The sequence below is a fragment of the Coffea arabica genome, chromosome 4c, assembly GCF_036785885.1.
Source record: "Coffea arabica cultivar ET-39 chromosome 4c, Coffea Arabica ET-39 HiFi, whole genome shotgun sequence".
Lineage (NCBI taxonomy): Eukaryota > Viridiplantae > Streptophyta > Magnoliopsida > Gentianales > Rubiaceae > Coffea > Coffea arabica.
In genome coordinates, this window is record NC_092316.1 from 27,815,678 (window position 1) to 27,835,910 (window position 20,233).

A 20,233-nucleotide genomic window follows, 5' to 3' on the forward strand; every position below is an offset into this window, starting at 1 on the left:
TTCACATTTCAATCACATAAGCATTAACATGCACTTGACACTCACCAAATCAAAATAATGGAGTAAGTGCAAAAGGCCTTTAGTAGTAGACTGCGAGATTCTCTTCAAGATCCTCTTGAGTGCTTGAGCAAATAATAATTAACAATCACTCATAAATACATACAAACTCCCTGCCAAACAAGGAAGAATGTACGTTCATTTTCAAACTAATACAATGTTTCGAAAAGTTTCAATATTTCAAAAATCGGGATGCAAGAGTGAGGGTTTAATAATACAAGAGAAACTGATTTCCTCCATGAAATCAAGTTGAAAACGATCAATCAATATCGAAAAGAAGTAATGAGTTCTCAAAAACTCATTTCATACGAAATCAAGAAATTTCAGTTTTGCACGACAATCTTTAGAAAATCAAATCTTGCACTCCGTAGGTCTAAAATTGGAAAACTTGGTACCGTTGGAAACTAGATCTAAAGTACTAAAAGTCCTAGAAGACACATTTCCAAAATTCTAAATGGAATACATTCAATTTTTAGGCCAAAGTGGCTGACATGAACAAGCGAGACAGTTTCAGTCATGTTTTTCGCCAAACTTTGAAAATTTGGCAAATATCCCTTGACATTCGTAACACATTAAGAGTTCCAATCAAGGTTTCCAAAAAAACAAACGGAACTAAGTTCGGAGTTCTGAGCGTCAAGATATAGTAGCTCAAAATCGGCTAAAATAGTGGGCGGTTCGGTAAATTTTCCAGATTTGAAAGGCAAATTTTGGGACTTCAGTTGGGTATCGAAATGGTTTTAGAATATCACCAAATTTGGTACAATCAAACTTCCATATGAGGACTACTTCACTATCAATTTTCACACAGAAACTTGTACGGGAAGGGAGTTAACAAAGCCACCAAAGTTTAGGAAATTCTCAAAGCAAATCTGTCTTCTTGCTTTTCTTTCCTTTTCAAACATTTTGCCCAATGAAATCAACTCCAATTTGGTTCATTTTTGAAACCAGTATTCTAGAAACATTTGATAAGCAATTTACAAGCAATGGACATCAAGATTTTCCGGACAAAACATCCTACATCAAGCTAGACCAGTCGGCCAGCAAGAAGGAAGGGATTTCCAGATTTCCAGCTTTATTGCACTTTCAAAATCAGACCATAACTCACTCAATACAAATTCAAATTTGGAATGGTTGGTGGCATTGGAAACTAGATTCAAAAGGATACATTTCATTAGAAGAGATCATTTCCAAAATCAGTTCAAAAGTAAGATAAAACAGTGCCACAAAACGCAGCTCTCCATTCCTCTCGGACAGATAACTTTAACAAGGCTGTCAACTTTATTGAATCAATACAGTTCACTCAGTTCGAACTAAAAGCTGAACTTTATACCGTTGGAAAGCTACAAATGTCTAGTTTCAAATGCCATAAATGGCACTTGATTTTGACTTTTGTACAAAGAGATATGTTCGATCAAAGGGTCACTGTTAAGCAGCCCAAAACACGTTTTCCAGATTTCTTAGAGTTTCAAAAATTCAAGTTTTGCTCAGCCAATTCAAATTATTTTTGGTAGAAAATTTCTACACAAAATACACAACATATATCAACCAATTTCACAGCCCAATAACCAACAAATTTTTGAAATTCAAGCAAGACAAGTACAAGACAGATTCGGCCAGTTTCATGTACCAACTTTCCTTTGATTTTCTCTTCATTTCTAACAGTATTCCTTCCATCTAAACACGTAACAATCAAAAGCAAGCAATTTATAGCTCAAGCCAGCTACCAATAGGCCACCTCAAGACCTTTACCTAAAGACTAAAGCAAGAATTTAAACTCCTCAAGTCTGCTACCTAGATTCATGCATAGGGTTCAAACCCTTGCTCAACCAACCGTAAATCTTGCATTAAATGGAGGGATTCAAAGTTGATGATGGATATCTCTATGTTCTTGATGAAACCAAAAATTTTTCACCACTAAAGCTACCAAGAAAACCGCAAGATGAAGCTTTCCTCCAAGTCAAGGTTATTCTCCAAGTAGTTTTGAGGTTGGATTCAAATTTAGAAGTGATTTGGAGCAAGAATGAGCAAGATAGATGAAGAGCTTTCTCTTCTCCTTCCTTGAGGAGTTCAGCCGGCACTAATAGAGAGAAGAGAGAGGGTTTTGTGTTTAGTGAATCTTCCTTTGGAAGATTATTGAATTTGTGGCCAAAAGCTCTTCAAAAGTCAACTCTTAATAGTGCTGCGCGCAGGTATCATACCACTGTTTTCTCTCTCGTTTGTTATACAAGTGCACTAATCCTCTAATGTAGTTCCTTTAACACAATAATTATTCACTCTTAGTAGTCTGGTATAAGTTTTTTAAATCTCCACTTAATCATTCCGACTCAATTTACAAGAACTTCCGATTCACGCGCGATGTGGCAAAACTTAAGGGTAATTCATGCCACTAAAATATATTTAACTAACTCTATGGCAGATAACTTATAAGATGACTAAATTAGGAATGAAAACCTGAGTCCTCAAATCTCCAAGATCATTGTACTTTCGAATCGAATATTGTCTCGAAAAATGTGTATTTCCTATTTCTCACTAAATGAGCCATAGAAAAATTAAATTCGCGAACGGAATGTTTTAAAAATATAAAAGAGACATTTTTGCATACAAATAGGTTTTAAAATGAATGAAATAAATTATTCGGAATAAACGGGTGAATAAATAATTAATTAAGCCATTAAAATAATATAAAAGTAAGAAAATAAAATTCGGGTCCTCATATCCTTCCCCCCATAAAAGAATTTCGTTCTCGAAATTCATACCTTGATGTATGAATAACCTTAAATACTTCTTCCGGTCTCCTCTTCAACTTGTCAAATTGCTTCCTCGATTCCATAATCTCTCAATAAAACCTTCATTAGAGGGATTTGCTTGCGTTTTAACTCCTTCACTTTTCGATCAAAATCTTTACCGGCCCTTTCCTCATGTGACCAATTTTCATCACTTCTACTTCTCCCATTCAAAACTCACACTTATTGAATTTAACTATTCTCAGGTGCCGTTCATGATCTTATCACAGATCTAGAGGTGTGGAGCAATAGATTAAATATACATATAAACCGTAAAACCAGTTAAAAGCAAAGTAAATTTTCATATGTCATAAAAGATCATAATAGTTACACTAAGTTATAATAAGTTCATCAAATAATTGCAAAAGAAAAGGGGAAACAACAAGATCAAAACGTGTTAAGTCGCAATATATAACAAAAGGATGTCATCCCCTATACAAAAGATTACAACCTCTAAAAGTGCCAGTCTATGCTAGGGTAAAACTACAATCCCTATTTGTCGAATGGAGTTAGATTCACCCCTACTCGTAGAGTTTCCACTACTTGGATCCCTCTTACAATCATTAGCATTAATCACTCCTTCTGGCACTCGACTGATTTGTAGTCTATTTAGCAGGTTGTTGAGAATTTCCTTCTCCCTTAGAAGCTCTAGGACAATTTGAAAACTTACGCTCGGTACTACCGTACCTCAGACATTTTCCTTGCTTTCTCCAGCACTCGGCCTCAGTGTGGTTAATCTTGCTACAGTATCCACAAGTTACGTGAGGAGTCACGGTTTGACCAGTTTGAGATTTCCCCTTTTGTTGACCTCGCCTACTCTGATTTCCTTTTTGTGGGGTTTCGCTTGATAGAGTTTCTCCTGATTTTTCAGGTATCTTCACTTCTCTAACCCCTTTTCCCATTTTAATGGGTTGGGTAGATCTCTCGGATTGTTTAGGGGTATCACTTGGGTTACCCGTCTTTCTGGCATGAAAAGCCTTAGATTGAGATTTAGCATTCTCTACCATCTGTGCTTTATCCAAGGCATCCGTAAAAGTGGTAATTTGGGTAGCTGCTAGAGATTCTTGGATTTCTACATTTAACCCCTGAATAAACTTCCTTATCCTTTTCTGTTCGGTGACTACAAGTTCAGGGGCAAATTTGAAAAGTTTGGTGAACCGCTCCTCATACTCGGCTACACTTAATAATCATTGCTTCAATTTAATAAAGTCGTCCTTCCTCTTTTCTTGTATAATTGGTGGGAGGAACTTGACATTAAACTCCTTCTCAAAGTTTACCCAAGTCCAAGTGGTTTGTTCTCTTTTCCACTTTGCACTAACAACATTCCACCACGAGCGTGCTGCCCCTTAAAATTGGAAAACAACAAAATTCACTTGCCTTTCCTTGGTATAATCTAAAGCAGCAAAAATATCAACCATGCTTTCAAACCAATTTTCCGCTACCTCGGGATCAGACCCTCCATGAAACTTAGGTGGAGCGAATTTCAAGAATCGCTCTAGGGCTCTATCCCCACCCCTCTCTTGGTTCCTAGGTTGGTTGACTGGTTCAGGTCTTTGGTGCTCAGCTAAGCGCTCGAGAATATCTGTCATGCGGTTAATGGCCGTAGCTACTTGGTCACCCTTTTCGTTTCTAGGGTTTTAGTTTGGTCCAGTCGTGGATCCCTCACCTCTCTTGGGAATGCAGGGTTGCCGAAACCCACGCTCATGCCCACGCCCCCGTCCACGTCCTCACCGATCCTTTTTGCAAGATTCTAAGCGCATAATAAAAGAGGAAAATATAAGTGCATGAATTGAAAAACATGTACACATTGCAAGAACACTTTAAATCACGGGCATAGATATTTGCATAAGCCAAAAGTCATGTCACATGTCAATGTGCATATAATTAGTTAATAGTACTATCAAATACAGGTCATAGACAATTAAGTGCCACAAATATAAGAGTACATGCAAGCAAATTACAAAAAGCCTCAAGGCGAACCACCTACTAGCCTAGGCAGGATCAAAAGAAAAACCATAAGCCTAGTTAGGAATAGAACTAGAAGAATCCACGATACCCAGCCACATCATTCGAATGATGATAAATTCCAAATTCCATTCAAAAGCCTAAGCTACTTTCTAAATTTTTAGCCTAAAACTTCCAATGAATACAAGTTTTCTCACTAAATTCAAGGTGAAAGTTCTTATACAGGCTAGGGTAATAAGTCAAACCAAAAGAAGTGCAAAAGATGTCTCATTTTCAAGTTCAAAGTGGAGTCCAAAATTATTCAAATGGTTCAACTTTTCTTCTGAAATTTCAGCAAGCAAAATAGTGGGAAAAGCAAGGTTTTTAACCCTTAAACTCACCAGATGGCCATTTAGATTTCCTAATCTTGACTCACCTCCAACTTAATTTGAAGATTAAAGTTTTACAGTATTTTGTGAGCAAAACTGGTGCTACAACCTCAAGCACCAAGATCACATTGCACTTAATACACAATCAAATCCCACAGTCCGGCATCCTAAACTTTTAAGCCTAGGATACACTACAAAGATCTGAAACCTAAGCTCTGATACCAACTGTGACGACTCCACCTCCCCCTAAGGCAAACCAAAGGGTTCGGTGGACCACCTGCCCAACTCTCGCCGGGACTCACTTCAATCCTCAAATGAAAGACAGATAAATTCCAATGATTTCATCTAAATATGCCAAAAATAATAACATTACTATTGTGATACCCCAACTTTTAGGATCATCTTTTGTTTAGTCTCAAATAGGATATTACGGTTTCTTTAGTTTATTTTTATTTTAAACCATTATTTTGTTTTAAAGAAGAAACTAAAGTTATTTCTTTAGGTTTGATTTAAAACCTTGTTTTATTTTAAAAGACTAGAAACCCTAAAAGTCTAATCAAAACCCTAGTTTCACTTGTGACTGACCGTTTTCTCAAATTTCTCATATTTCAACCGAAACCCTAAATTCAATTTATGGAATTGTAAAACCCCTCACGTTTTTCTTAAAAATCCTCTTTTATTTGGAACTTATGATTTTATAGTAGCCCTACCACCTAATCACCCCACAATAAGTGCAAATGAACATGAAAGTAAAGGTTTTCCCTTTCCATTTTTAAGTTAGCGCGAATTAGGGTTTTCATGTCTTTTCGTAGTGTGATTAACCGGTACGGGGTGTGTACTAAATTTGATGATTTAGAGTGAGTTTTAGATGAGAAATAATGTGTGATTAGAAGTGGCAATAATAAGTGAGTGAATTATAAGTTCAAACCTTAGTATACGCGATTTAAGTAAAAATAGATTGAACCGACGAGTATCGATCACTACCGATTGAACACACCACTTGACTACCACTTCCCTACCACCACATATCCTTGATATTGTTGCAAAATATCTCCCTCATTCTCAGCCCTTATAGCCAAAATATTTGACCCAAAATGCAAGGAAAAGAAAACAAAATTTTAGTTGGTTTTGGTGGTGACAGTGTTGGCCACCTATGGTTCCTTGACCATGCCAAAGTCTTACCTTCTTATCTTCTATTTGAGCTCATTCTTCCTCATTTTTTTCTGTTTTGGCCGAGCTCTTGAGTTTGAACCGCAAATAAGAAAAATTAAACCGATTAATCACTAGTTTGGAAGCTTGGGAAGCTTAAGGAACCAAAAATTTCAAAGAGGGGTGAAGGATATCCTTTGAAAGCTTGTTCTTGAGGTATATTGGCTGTCCCTTATCTTTGGTTCTTTTACTGTTGTTTAAGTTGTTATATAACTCATGATTTGGTCAAATTGGTAGCTATGGAAGTAGTTGTGGTGATTTTGGGAGAATTGGTGAGTTAGGGATTGTATTGATCAGCCATATTTCTTCTTGTTTAGATGGATTATGATGGAAATAAGTGTAGATAAGAAGGTGAGGTAGTGTTTTAAGCTAGAATTATGAAGATTAGCACTTGTAGGCATAAATTCCAGATTTTCGGTTTTGCACCTCCCCTGTTCTGCCCGGTTCTAGTTCACCATGTTAGAGACCAAATTAGGCTTATCACAAAACATAAAAGCTGTAGATAATGATATTTTATAGTTTCCTGTATAATTTCAGCTCAATCAGGTCACTGTAGCATGTGAAAGGATAAAAATACCCCTGACTGCCATAGGAAGAACTGTAGGGACAGTTTTGACATTTCACCAATTTGACCGCGTCTGTTCACGCTGATGCGTACTGAAGTAGTGTTTGGCCAAAACATAAAAGTTGTAGTGCTATGTCTTAGCTTTCTAAGACCCCTAGAATGGCCTCGATTGGACTTCGGTAGCCTGAGTTATTGTCAGTTACACATAGTGCGATTTACTAGCCTGAATGTGAGATTCTGGTTCTGTTATTTGAAATTTTGACCTGGATACACCATGAAATAGACTGAGTGGTCTCCATCAAAGTTGTAGGCCTTTGTCTTAGCTTAAAAACAGTATCAATTGTATCCCAATCTGATAAGTGTAGCTTTGGTTGTGTCCGATACGCTAAGTGACGGCGAATCTATCTTTTGATTTATGCCTTACATTCATTTCCGGACATGTACCTAGTTTAATTTTGTATTTGTATGACTTTGAGCCTATTGAACGGCTATTGAAATGAGGTTATTTCATGTGTGACTTTGGGACTATTTGAGGAAAATATTGAAGCCATAAATGGCTGGAAAATAGGTAAACACAAGGGACATGCCGCCAAAGTTTCACTAGAGGACTAAACTAGCCTTTGGAGTTCTAGTTCTGTATCTTGCAAATTTAACTTGGATACACTAAAAACTGGGTCGAGGTGTCTTCATGGAAGTTGTAACCTTTTGTTTAAGTTTCGAGACACTACCTAGTACATTTTGATCCGATAACCACAGCTCCAGTTATGGACAAAATCGTGTAACCCGTTTTGTACCATTTTCATTTCCACGCACGCGCAAGTGCGTTTCTCAACCATTTTTGCCGTTTTGGACTGTTTAGGTCTACTTTTGTTATTTTGTTACCATTCTGGCTGTTTCGGCCAATTTCGATATTCTTTTGGCCTTAACATCATTTTTGACCGTTTTTTATTATTTTTTACCGTTTTCGACCGTATTTGATCGTTTAAGTTATAAACTGCAATTGTATGGCCGTTTCACTTATGTGTGTATATAATCTGTCAATACAGATTGTGAGGCTTTTGACGGTGACAGTCAAGCTCTGTGAATTGTATCGTTTTTCGTGCCAAGCTTTATCAAGTGAGTAATTGGGTTGTTATTGATGTGGAATTGTTAAAGTGCTTTGTATATGTTAAATGGGTACTTAGGCGAAAGTGTACTTTATCTCACTCGACCTAAGCCCATCCTTTGTTTTGATTTCCTATGTAAGAATACATGCCTTATGTTGAGTATCACCCCTTTGCTGTGTGCTGATGAGGGTGATTACATGACTTGAGTATCACCCTTTTGCTGTGTGCTGATGGGGGTGATTACATGACTTGAATTAAACCCCTTTTTGTTGTGTGCTGTTGGGGTAAGTACCTTGTTGCGTACTTTGCCGAGAGATATCATTTATTGAGAGATTGAATATCTCAGGGCATGGTTCCAGCTCGGTTCCAAGGGTAGACGAACTATTCGAGCCAGTCGGGGTTTGGTCGAAGATAGTTCCATGCTAAACTTGGAATTTAGTTCCTTGTTAAAGCTTTGACGAAAGCTAAGTTATTTTGTTTCGCTCGAGCTGCTGTGTGCTATTGACTGGCCAGCGGGGGTTGATAAGGTGAACGGGGAAAGTTAAGTGTAGTCTACAGACCATGAGTATTTTGGTTGACAGAGTGTCAATAGGCGTTCGAGCTCGGGGAATTGAACTGGCTTTGGAGCCACCCGTATCCTATCATTGTGATGTTACCTTTCGGTTATTGATGTGAGTTATCCTGATTTACTTGTTTACTTATGTGAGTTTACATTTTTATCCCTAATTATTCACTAAGTATATAGCATATCCCTTTCTATTTGTTTTCCTTAGCAGGGGGCCGATGCGGGGATCGCTCGGGCAGGTGTTAGACTTTTGAGCTATAAAATAGTTGAACTTGTACTTGTTATAAGTTGACGAGTAAGATATATATAGTTGTCGTGGTGGTTGTAGTTATCAGCTTTTCTAGAATTTACTTTCTAGTACTCGTGATATGTAATTCTTGGAGAATTGGATGTAATATTTGGGATTTATCTTGTAATTCATTTGAGAACTGTAGTGAGTAAGTGAGTCCCGACGAGAGCTGGACAGGCGACCTGCCGAACCCTTTGGTTCGCCTTAGGGGGAGGTGGGGTGTCACAACTATAATATTTCATTGCACAAGTACATCCGTGGATATAAATCTCAGTCAACTACATCGAGTTCCAAATCTCACAATTTTCTCAAAGATCAGTTACAACATACCAAACTGCACAAAAGACTAGCCTTCACTAGTTTCTTCGAATCATAACCTTCACGTCACTTTCCTATTAAGGAATAACAAATGGAATGGGATGAGTTAATGCTCAGTGAGGTCAAGAAAAGCATGAAAACACGTAGTTCAAGTAATAATAACACTTGTATGAGGAGAAAAGCTATAACAATCAAGCAAATCATGATTAACAATTAAACACACTTGAGTAGGATACAAGAGCTCTCAGGAGCTAATTTCCAATTGCTTTACCCAAGTTCGATCCAATACCTCTACGTGGTGACACTCCGTCAACCGGGTAGGTATTTAATTTTGTAAAACTTCTCTTACTCTATTTATGGTTCTGAGTCGACATGAGAGGTACTTTGTGACAGCCCCACCTCACCCTAAAGCGAACCAAAGGGTTCGGCGGACTGCCTGTCCAGCTCTCGCCAGGACTACGGAGTCCATTCCCACAAACCCAACATAGTACGTACGAAAGGATCCAAAGAAAACGAACAATCGGAAACTACATATATTTTCATTGGAGTCTTGAACATATTAACATACAGTACAATCCGAGGTATTCATACTACACAAAATACAATTAGGGCTTCGTTTTCAAAAGAGCAAGTACAATTAGGGTTTCCAACCATTGAGGAGCAATACAAAATATCTAACTAGCTCAACTCAGGCTTCAAAGTCACAGTTCCAAAGAGTGGTTCCCTGTAAGGAAAACAAAGGTAACAGAAAGGCGTGAGCTTACGCTCAATGAGGTACCAAACATATAGGGATAAAATCATGGCCTTTCATGTTGAATCAATCAGATACATATACCAGATATAAGGAAAGCAGTTAAACACCATGGTTCAAAGGAAAAGGATACGAGTGGCTCTCCATTTGCAGTACCAGATTTCCATTTGTAGTACTTGATCCGAACCCGTTGACTCTCCGTCAACGTAATTAGAACCAACATGTCCGTAAACCCCACTTTACACCAATTTCCGTCCACCAAACATACCTCTACCGGGCCCGAACTCTATACAGTACAGAAATGGTAATACTCGAGTATACCGGAATCAAGAGTCTCAATACCCAAAGATTCCCAGAACAGACTACTGTGGTTCATTATCTAATCGACCAGGCCCTTGCCGGCCCGACTTGAGTCACTAGCCATAGGTGTTGAGGTCAGAGGTCACAGAAAGGTCGTTGGATACCAGCCTCCAAACGACGTCCGAACAGATTCAGATACAGTTAACAGACTATACATAGTAAATAGGCATATGGACAGACAAGAGAGCAAGTGAGTACTCGTCTCCAACAGAATAAACAGATAGCACAGTCATTCAGATCACAGATTGCAAGTACAGAAATCAAGTTAAGTAACAAATAAGGGGAGTGGTACACTCACCAGTTCAGGTACAGGTACTTCCAAAAATTTCCACCCAAAGTGGCCTAATCACCATGAAACCCTAAGAATAACAAAGGTAAAACAGTTGACATTTCTTCATCCAAAACTGAGTAAATAGGATGCACAAATGAGGTTCGATTACTAGTCAGGTACCTCTCCAAGTTATATACTAGTACGAAAAATAAAAGACGGCTTAAAAATAAAAGAAAACGGTTGGTCCTAAGGACATACGTGACCCCAAAACCCCTCACTCCTCTCAAAATCATACTTACAATGGTGTACTAGCTCATATCTCAAGGTGAAATTGAAAGCGAGAATAATTCCAAGAAAACAGAATTTTTTCCAGTTTTGCACACCCCTAATTGAAAATCATATCTCAGGATTCTTAAGTCCGAAATTGGTAAAATTTACACCGTTGGAAAATAGACTCAAAGGGGTAAAATTTCTCAGAAGACACATTTAGAAGATTCAGATCACAAGCCAATCAAATTCGAGCCTCAAATTGCTGTCGTAACCAGAAAAGGCAGAACAGGTATACAATTTCGATCAACTTTGAAAAATCACCATAAATCCCACAGACCAAACCAGAGACTGAAATTTACACGGTTCATACCCCTGTAAATATGGTTTAAAACACAACAAACGGAACTCAATTTTGATATTTCGACATCCAGATATTGCAGATTTCCCAGAACTGCTCCGGGGTTCCTGCGAAAATTTTAACAGCGTTTCCCCTTGTTTTTCTTACTTTTCACCCTACAATTCAACACCAAATCAACCACAACCTCAAACATAATTCACAAGCTATTAAAAACATCTAATTAGGGTCACAATACCATGCATATATAGTCAATTACAACACAAGGTTAATAATGTAACCAAAAACCAATTTAAAAGACAATAGGCCAAACAGGCAGGTTTGACGTCTCTCGATGTTTCGATCGTAACCTAAGCTACGCTTATCGGATTGGGGTGTAATTTATACCATTTCGAAGCTAATATAAAGGGATACAATTTTACAGAAGGTCACGCAGTTCAGTTCATAGTGTAACTAGGTCAAAAATGCAGTATACTAAACCAGAACAGAAAAAACAGGTGAACAAACCGCATTCTGGTTGACGAACTGTAATTCAGGCTACCTAAGTCCAAATCAAGTGATTCCAAAGCCATCCGAAAGCTAAGACATCAGGCTACATTTCTTCAGAAGACCTCAACAACCAATTCAGAAGTATTCCCAACCAAAATAGCCAATTACAGAAGCAATTCTCAAGTTCGGGTAAAAACAGGGCAGCAGGGGTATTTCAGTCTTTTCACAAGCTATGCTACTCCGATTGGCCTGAAATTTTGCAGGCATCTCTAAAATATCATTCCCTACAACTTTCATGTTTTAACCCAAGGCTAATTCGGCCTCTAGCTATGATGAACAGTGCCAGGCAGAAAGGGGGTAATCGAAACCCTAACTTCCGAAATTTCCGTTCAATGCGGAAATTTTCCACAATTAACCACCACTCACATCCTCTAGCTTCATTTTAGATCATTTACAACCATCATACATGGCCACACAATCAAATAAATATAAAACTTCACCAATTTCATCCAAAAATCACAAAATAACCACTAAAATCATCACTTAAGCTCACATTAATCACTAATTAAGCATTATTGAAGAGAGAAAAGGAGTTCCTCCACCACTCACCTTACCAAGTCAAGAAAGAAGCAACTTAACACTTTAAGTTTCCAAACCACTTCACAACCAAGCTTAACTCCACCAAACTAAGAGGTTTTATGGAGTAATTGGAAGATTAATCGGTTTAATTGAAAGATTGGGCAAGATTGAAGACAAGATTGTGGAGAGTTTTCTTTTCTTTTGTTGTTTGAAGAGGCCGGCCAAGAGAGGGAGAAAAATGATGAATTTTTGGTGAATTTTGATATTAATTTGGTAAAGGCATGAATAGTGGTCAAAATGGCAAGATTTAATCACATGGTAACACTTGTCACCCCATTAAATGCATGAATATCCTTTTGTTCCCTCTCACTCTAATCCATAAGGTATCCTCTAATTATCTCCTAGCACCTAATAATTTAAGCCCAGTATCCAAAACTTGACCTAGTTGGCCGAATTTTTCCAAACTTTTCGCACTAGCGGGTCCCACATCCGGTATACGCTCTTAATTTCTCAAAAACTAACCGATACTAGAAAAATCACCTAAAAACTATATTTACTCATAAAAATTATCTAGAAAATTTTTCTAATAAAGAAAATGCAGAAAACAAGCCATTAAATAGAATAAAACCCTAGAAAATGAGAAAATTACGGGTTCTCACATACTTCCTACCCGAGTCGGTGTGGTACATACTATCACCCAGAGAACCGATTATGGCACGTATGAGTGGTCGATGAAACATTGCTTCAATCGACTGAAAATGGTTTAGGGTTCTAAGCTGACATGAGAGGTATCTCCCATCCAAATCGGTGTGATACATACTATAACTCAGGGAACCGATTACAATTGTTTATGGTACTCAGTCAACAGGAGAGGTACATCCCATCCGAATCGGTGTGGTACATGCTATCGCTTAGAGAATCAATTATTTGTTTAAGGTTTTGAGTCGACATAAGAGGTACCTCCCACCCAAATTGGTGTGATACATGCTATTGCTCAGATAACCGATTATAGCACTGAGACGGTATGAGGGGTACCTCCCATCCAGATTGGTGTGGTACATGCATCCGCTCAGGGCTTACGAGTTAAACATGTTTATGAACAATTACCGATCATATGTATTCATGTAATAAATATCGCATAATTCAATGAAAGAGGGGACAGGGGCGTCCCCACGACTATACACATAAGTCAAGGAGGTTCACTCCACTCGACATCACAATACAAATATGGTTTGCAATAGCAACACTTCATTTAATTCACATAACAATTCACTTCACCCGATTCGAATATCAATTCACATAGCATAATTCAATTGTAGCATCACTTAAAGGAGAAAGAGCGCAATAAAGTACACACTTGTCTCGACAAGTTTACGTATTATTTAGAACACTTGTACAATTCAAATTTCAATCACATAAGCATTTAACATGCACTTGACACTCACCAAATCAAAATAAGGGAGTAAGTGCAAAAGGCCTTTAGTAGTCAACTGCGGGATTCTCTTCAAGATCCTCTTGAGCGCCTGAGCAAATAACAATTAACAATCACTCATAAATACATACAAACTCCCTGCCAAACAAGGAAGAATGTACGTTCATTTTCAAACTAATACAATGTTTCGACAAGCCTCAATATTTCAAAAATCGAGATGCAAGAGTGAGGGTTTAATAATACAAGAGAAACTAATTTTGTGAGGACTCGCAAAAACTATTATTTTATGCCTAATTTATGGCTTAATAAATTATTTAATTGGATTTTATTTCCAAGGAATATTTTCTAGTCTTATTAGACCTAAATACATGGTAACGTAACTTCGTTATATTTTTAAAATGATTCGTTTCAAAAAATTAATTTCCTAGAGCGCGTTTCGTAAAAATAGTGAATAGTGCTTGGAGATTTTATCCGCGTAGTAGCACGATAAGCTTGGAATATTGGAGACTTGTACTATGGTCCTAAAATAGGTAATATTATGAATAAATATTCAAGTGATAGTTAGTAGTGCAATCGTTATAAGAATTTTCCGAAAGTTTCGCGTTATAGCGTTAAATTTGGCGGTACGCGTTTTCACGCGCGCGAATTTATTTGGGAGACTTTAGACCCTTATTTCGGGACAACTAAGAGTGAATAATATTTACATGAATATATATGCATTGGAGGTTTAGTGCACTAGTGAACCAAACGCGCGAGAAAAATCGAGTCCAAACGCATCCTAATTGCACTATTTCAAGTTGACTTTGAGATGCATTTTGCACCACACAATGAATCTTTCTTAGGAAGCCACAATTGAACCAACACTCCTTCTCTCCTCACCTCACTTGGCCGTGCAACAAGAAAGGAGAAGAGCTCTCCATTGTTCTTCATTTTTCATCTTCAATTCATGCACTAAAATTCATCCAAATCACACCAAACTTGGAGACCAATTAGCAAACCACTTGGAGACTATATCTAGCTAAGGAGGAGGGGAGCTTTCACGGTTTCTTGGAGCTTCAAGAGGGCCGAAAATTCTGACCTTGCAAACCAAAGGAGTAGGTAATGATCAACCCTTGGATTCTTATCTTTTGGAGATTATATGGCAAGATTAAGCTCATGCATGCCCTTAGTTACTTGATTATGGTGTAAAAATGTGATTGTGGGCTCTTGGAATTCCCACACTTGGGTTGTTTTTGCTGATTTGATGATTGATGGTGATTATATTGTTGGTTTAGTGATTATAATGATGCATTAGTGGTGGGTAATTAGTAGGAACTTCATTGGGTGTAAGAAGCAAAAACTTCCAATTCTACCCCTGTTTTATTCGGTCATTTTAAGGCCAGTTTTTAATGAACTAATGGCTTGAATTGGATGCTTATATGATGTATTAGAGGTGTGAAAAATTTCATTGAAAAATAATGAGGTTTGAATGGGCAAATGAATTTTTTTTAGAAACCAGCAAATCTGGAAAACTGATTCGCGTATGCTCTGACCAGCAGTAGTATTTTGGCTATAACTCTGTCCTCGGATGTCGAAATCATGTGCCGTCGGTGGCGTTTGAAACTAGACATTCCTAGCTTTAATTTGGTATATAATTCACGTTCTGATTCTTTGTGAGCAAGCCGAACCAAATGTTTTAAGTTCGCTGTCCTGTTACTCTGTTCTTCTGGAATGAAGTGTTCAGGCAGCAATTTGATGCCCGAATTTGAACCAGATGGGTGCCGAATTTGGAAACGATTTCTTCTGTGATATTTTAACTCTATGAATGTATTTTCCAACGGCGTAAGCCATGCTCGATTTCGAGCTATAATGACTGAGTTGTGACTGAAGCAAGTGGACTGCTCTGTTTTGGAAAACCCTAATCTTTGGACTGGTTTGGAACAAAATCTTGGAGTGAACTTGTTAGTTGATGTTTTTGATATTAAACACTTACCAAAGATATTATGGGTGTATCTTAGACCCTTATTTCACAAATGAACCATGGTTGGATAACTTTCTTGGTTAGACGATTGGAAATTGGGAAATGCAAGTCAAAGGCAGATTGCCTTAGGATTTTTCTTGAACTTTGGTGGGCTAATTAACTACCTTGCCGAAGGTATTTTTCCCCGAAGTTCGATAGAGAGATACTTTCCATATAGTATTGAAATACTGCCAATTTTGGTGCCAATTCAAGTTCGTTTCGATACCCAATTGAATTACTAAAGTTAGAGGTTCAAATCTGGAAAATTCTCATCCAGTCTTGAATTTGCTCAACTTCGGGCTACCGTATCTCGGTGCTCGAAACTCCGATTCTTGATCCGCTTGTTTTTTCATACACCTCACTTGTAACCCTAATTGAGCTGCAAATTTCAGAGGCCGGTTTGCAACGTGTGAATCGTGCCGAATTTTCAAAGTTGGCCGAAATCCAACTTAATTCTGCCATGAAAACCGACCCTGCGTCTTCAAGCTCATTTTTGACCACTTTTCACTTCAATTCATGGAAAAGTGTCTTCTAGGAACTTATATTACTCTCTCAGAGGGTTCCAACGGTATAAAGTTTTCCAATTCTCGACTTATACCGAGCGAGTTACGATTTTTCAAAGATTTAGGATAAAACTGAAATTCTCACTTTTCAAGGCAAAGGAGTTTTTCCAAAACTCTTAATTCTCTTAGTATTATTCAAACGTTTTGCCCTCGATTTTCATGATAAAAACTCAAATAATATTATACCTAATAAAGGGCAAGTTGAACCTCGATTTACGTATAATTGAGGTTCCTTTTTGCAAAATAATTCTTAGATTGTACTAGTGTACAATCTTCTTGATAAGAGGGTTAATTGTATGATTATTCGCTATTAAATTGCCAGGCGCGCAAGGAGACCTTCAAGAGGATCTCACCGTGGACACTTGAACTTCCGGAAAATAATTCTTATTGAATTGATCGGTGAGTGTCAAGTGTGTGAATTTTGATACTTGCTTATTTGTGGGATTTGTTGAAAGTTTTAAAAATAAGGGCGGGTGCGTACTTTATCGCACTCGTTCTAATTTCAAATGAATGAATGAAATGTATTGAATGAATGAATGAAATGCAATGTTATGTCATGAATGCTTATGTCGTTGGAGTGAACCTCCTCGACTTTCAAATGAATGGGGGACGCCCAAACTCATAGGCCGTCCTTAGACTCAAGCCAGCAATGGGCTTGGTCGGGGATTTGGACGAGCCGTGAGATACACATAAGCTCGACCTAATAAGAGGTCTTGCTTGGCATACTCGTTGAGTATCGCCCAATAATGGTCATTGTGGGCCCTTGGGGTGTACGGTGGACGGAGGAAAGTAAGTGGTGATCTACGGAAATGGAAATACCGACCCGGTTGACAGGAGGGTCAATGCGGGAAGGTATACGAATGACAACGGCAGATCGAGTGGAACTTAGCTCCTGAGAGCTACTATATCCTTGAATTGTTTCTGATTACTTTTCCTGTTTGATTGATTGATTATTGAAAAGACATGGCTTTATTTATTAAATCTGGGATTGTTATTTGACTAAGTGCTTGCATGTGTGTTCTTGGCCTCACGAGCATTAGCTCACCCTATAGTTTTGTTTTCCTTAACAGGACCGACTCTTGGAGAGATATGGAGAAACCATCCGTTGTAATTTTGTTAAGACTCCTGTTATATATTTTGACTAGGCCCTGGTTTGGGTTGTACTTTTGGAAATTGTAAACTTGAAAAGTTTGGGCCCTGATGTGTACTTTGAATTTGAGTCGTTTCATGATTACCCGATGTACTGGATATACATTAAGTGACTTATTAAGCTTGAACGCTTCCGCATTATTGTATTCATGTTGCTCTCGTCGAAGTGTTTAGTTCGATTTTAAATTGAATGGAAGTGCTTGAGTCCTGGCGTGAGCTGGGCAGGCGTCCGCGGATACCCTTTGGTCCGCCTTAGGGAGATGTGGGGCGTCACAAATTTCCTCCATGAAATCAAGTTGAAAATGATCAATCAATATCGAAAAGGAGTATTGAGTTCTCAAAAAAGCGTTTCATACAAAATCAAGAAATTTCAGTTTTGCACGACAATCTTTAGAAAATCAAATCTTACACTCCGTAGGTCTAAAATTGGAAAACTTAGTACCGTTGGAAACTAGATCTAAAGTACTAAAAGTCCCTAGAAGACACTTTTCCAAAATTCTAAACAGAAGACATTCAATTTTGAGCCCAAAATGGCTGACCTGAACAAGCAAGACAGTTTCAGTCATGTTTTTCGGCAAACTTTGAAAATTTAGCAAACAGCCCTTGAAATTCGTAACACATTAAGAGTTCCAATCAAGGTTTCCAAAAAAACAAATGGAACTAAGGTCAAAGTTCTAAGCGTCAAGATATAGTAGCTCAAAGTCGGCTAAAATAGTGGGCGGTTCGGTAAATTTCCCAGATTTGAAAGGCAAACTTTGGGACTTCAGTTGGGTATCGAAATGGTCTTAGAATATGACCAAATTTGGTACACTCAAACTTCAATATGAGGACTAATTCACCGACAATTTTCATGTAGAAACTTGTACGGGAAGGGAGTTAACAAAACCACCAAAGTTTAGGAAATTTTCAAAGCAAATCTGTCTTCTTGCTTTTCTTTCCTTTTCAAACATTTTGCCCAATGAAATCAACTCCAATTCGGTTCATTTTTGAAACCAGTGTTTTGGAAACATTTGATAAGAAATTGAAAAGCAATGGACATCAAGATTTTCGAGACAAAACATGTGACGCCCTCACTTCTCCCTAAGGCGAACTAAAGGGGATCCGCGGAACGCCTGCCCAGCTCTCGCCAGGATTCAAGACAATTCGATTCAATCTTAATACAATATTAGCCATCCCGACAAGATAAAGTAAGAAAGTGTGGAAACTTTCAAACTTAACAATATATACAGTTAATACAAGCCTACTAAAGAGAAGTCGCTTCCATAACCGACTGTCCAAGTCTTACACCACCAGTTCAAAATACAGCGATTATCCAATTCTTACATTGGATTTCCCAAAATACACATCAAATCCCACAATATACAACAGCCAAAATATCTAGCCAATTGCATTCGAAACCCCAATACACAAGTACATCCAGAGGGTTTCTCCGAGATTCACTCCAAGTCCGTTCCTGTTGAGGAAAACAAATCTACGGGGTGAGCGATTGCTCGTGAGGCGAAGAATACACATGCAAGCACATTGTCCAAGTAACAATCCCAATTAACGAGTAAAACAATAATATTCAAGTAAACGACAATTCGAACAAGAAGAGTACACAGAAATAATTCAAGGATATAGGAGCTCTCAGGAGCTATTTTCCACTTGCACGATCAAGAACTTCCACGAGTTGACACTCTGTCAATCGGGTAGGTTATAGTCCGTAGAACCACAGTTATCATGTCCCCGTTCACCATTACATACCCCTGTATCGGGCCCGCCTGTCATTTGTTTGAGGCAATACTGCTCGAGTATGCCAAGCAAAACCTCTCAATAGGTCAAGCTTATATTTTCTCATGGTTCACCAAGGAGCCCGACCAAGCCCATGCTGGCTCGATTCCAAGGTTAGCCAGTGAGATTTGGGCGTCCCCCATGTTCATTTGTGAGTTGAGGAGATTCACTCCAGCGACGTATGCAGCCATAGCATACCATTTCATTTTATTCAATCATTTAATATCATTCAATCATTCATTTCATTTAATACATTTCATTCCATTCATTTCAAATGAGAAGTATGCTAGTACAATCTAAGAAAATCTCACAAGTACGAGCCTTAATTACTCGTAAATCGAGACTCAAGAGTGGGGTTTTAAAACACAAGAGAAATATAGTTTTCATCTTTGAAATCAAGTACAAAATGATCAACCGATATCAATGGAAGAGAGAGAGTTTGAAAAACTCCATTTTCCTTAATTTAGGAAATTTCAGAATTGTCGTACGTACTTTGAAAAATCGTATCTCTCTCTCTACAAATCCAAAATTGGAAAACATGGTACCGTTGGAAACTCCTTCCAAAGTACTAAAAGTTCTTAGAATACACTTTCCCATGATTCCCAACGGAAGGCATTAAAAAATTGGCTTAAAGTTACTATTTTAGGCTTGCGAGACAGTTTTGAGGTTGATTTTTCGCTAACTTTGGAAATTCGGCAAAAATCACAGAATTTGAACTTGCCTCTCAGATTTGAAACACAATTAGAGTTGCAATCAAAGTTTCAAACAAAAAAAGTTGAACAAGCATCGGAGTTTTGAGCACCAAGATATGGCGGCTTAAAGTTGCTGAAAAATTGAGACAGTTAGGCAAATTTCCAGGTTTAATTTACAAACTTTGGGACTTTGTTTGAGCATCGAAATGAACTCTGAATGGCACCAAATTTGGCAGTATTATACTACCATATGAGGGATATTCCTCTATTAATTTTCATGGAAAAATACGCACGAAAAGTTGGTTAACCAGATCACCAAAGTTTCCAA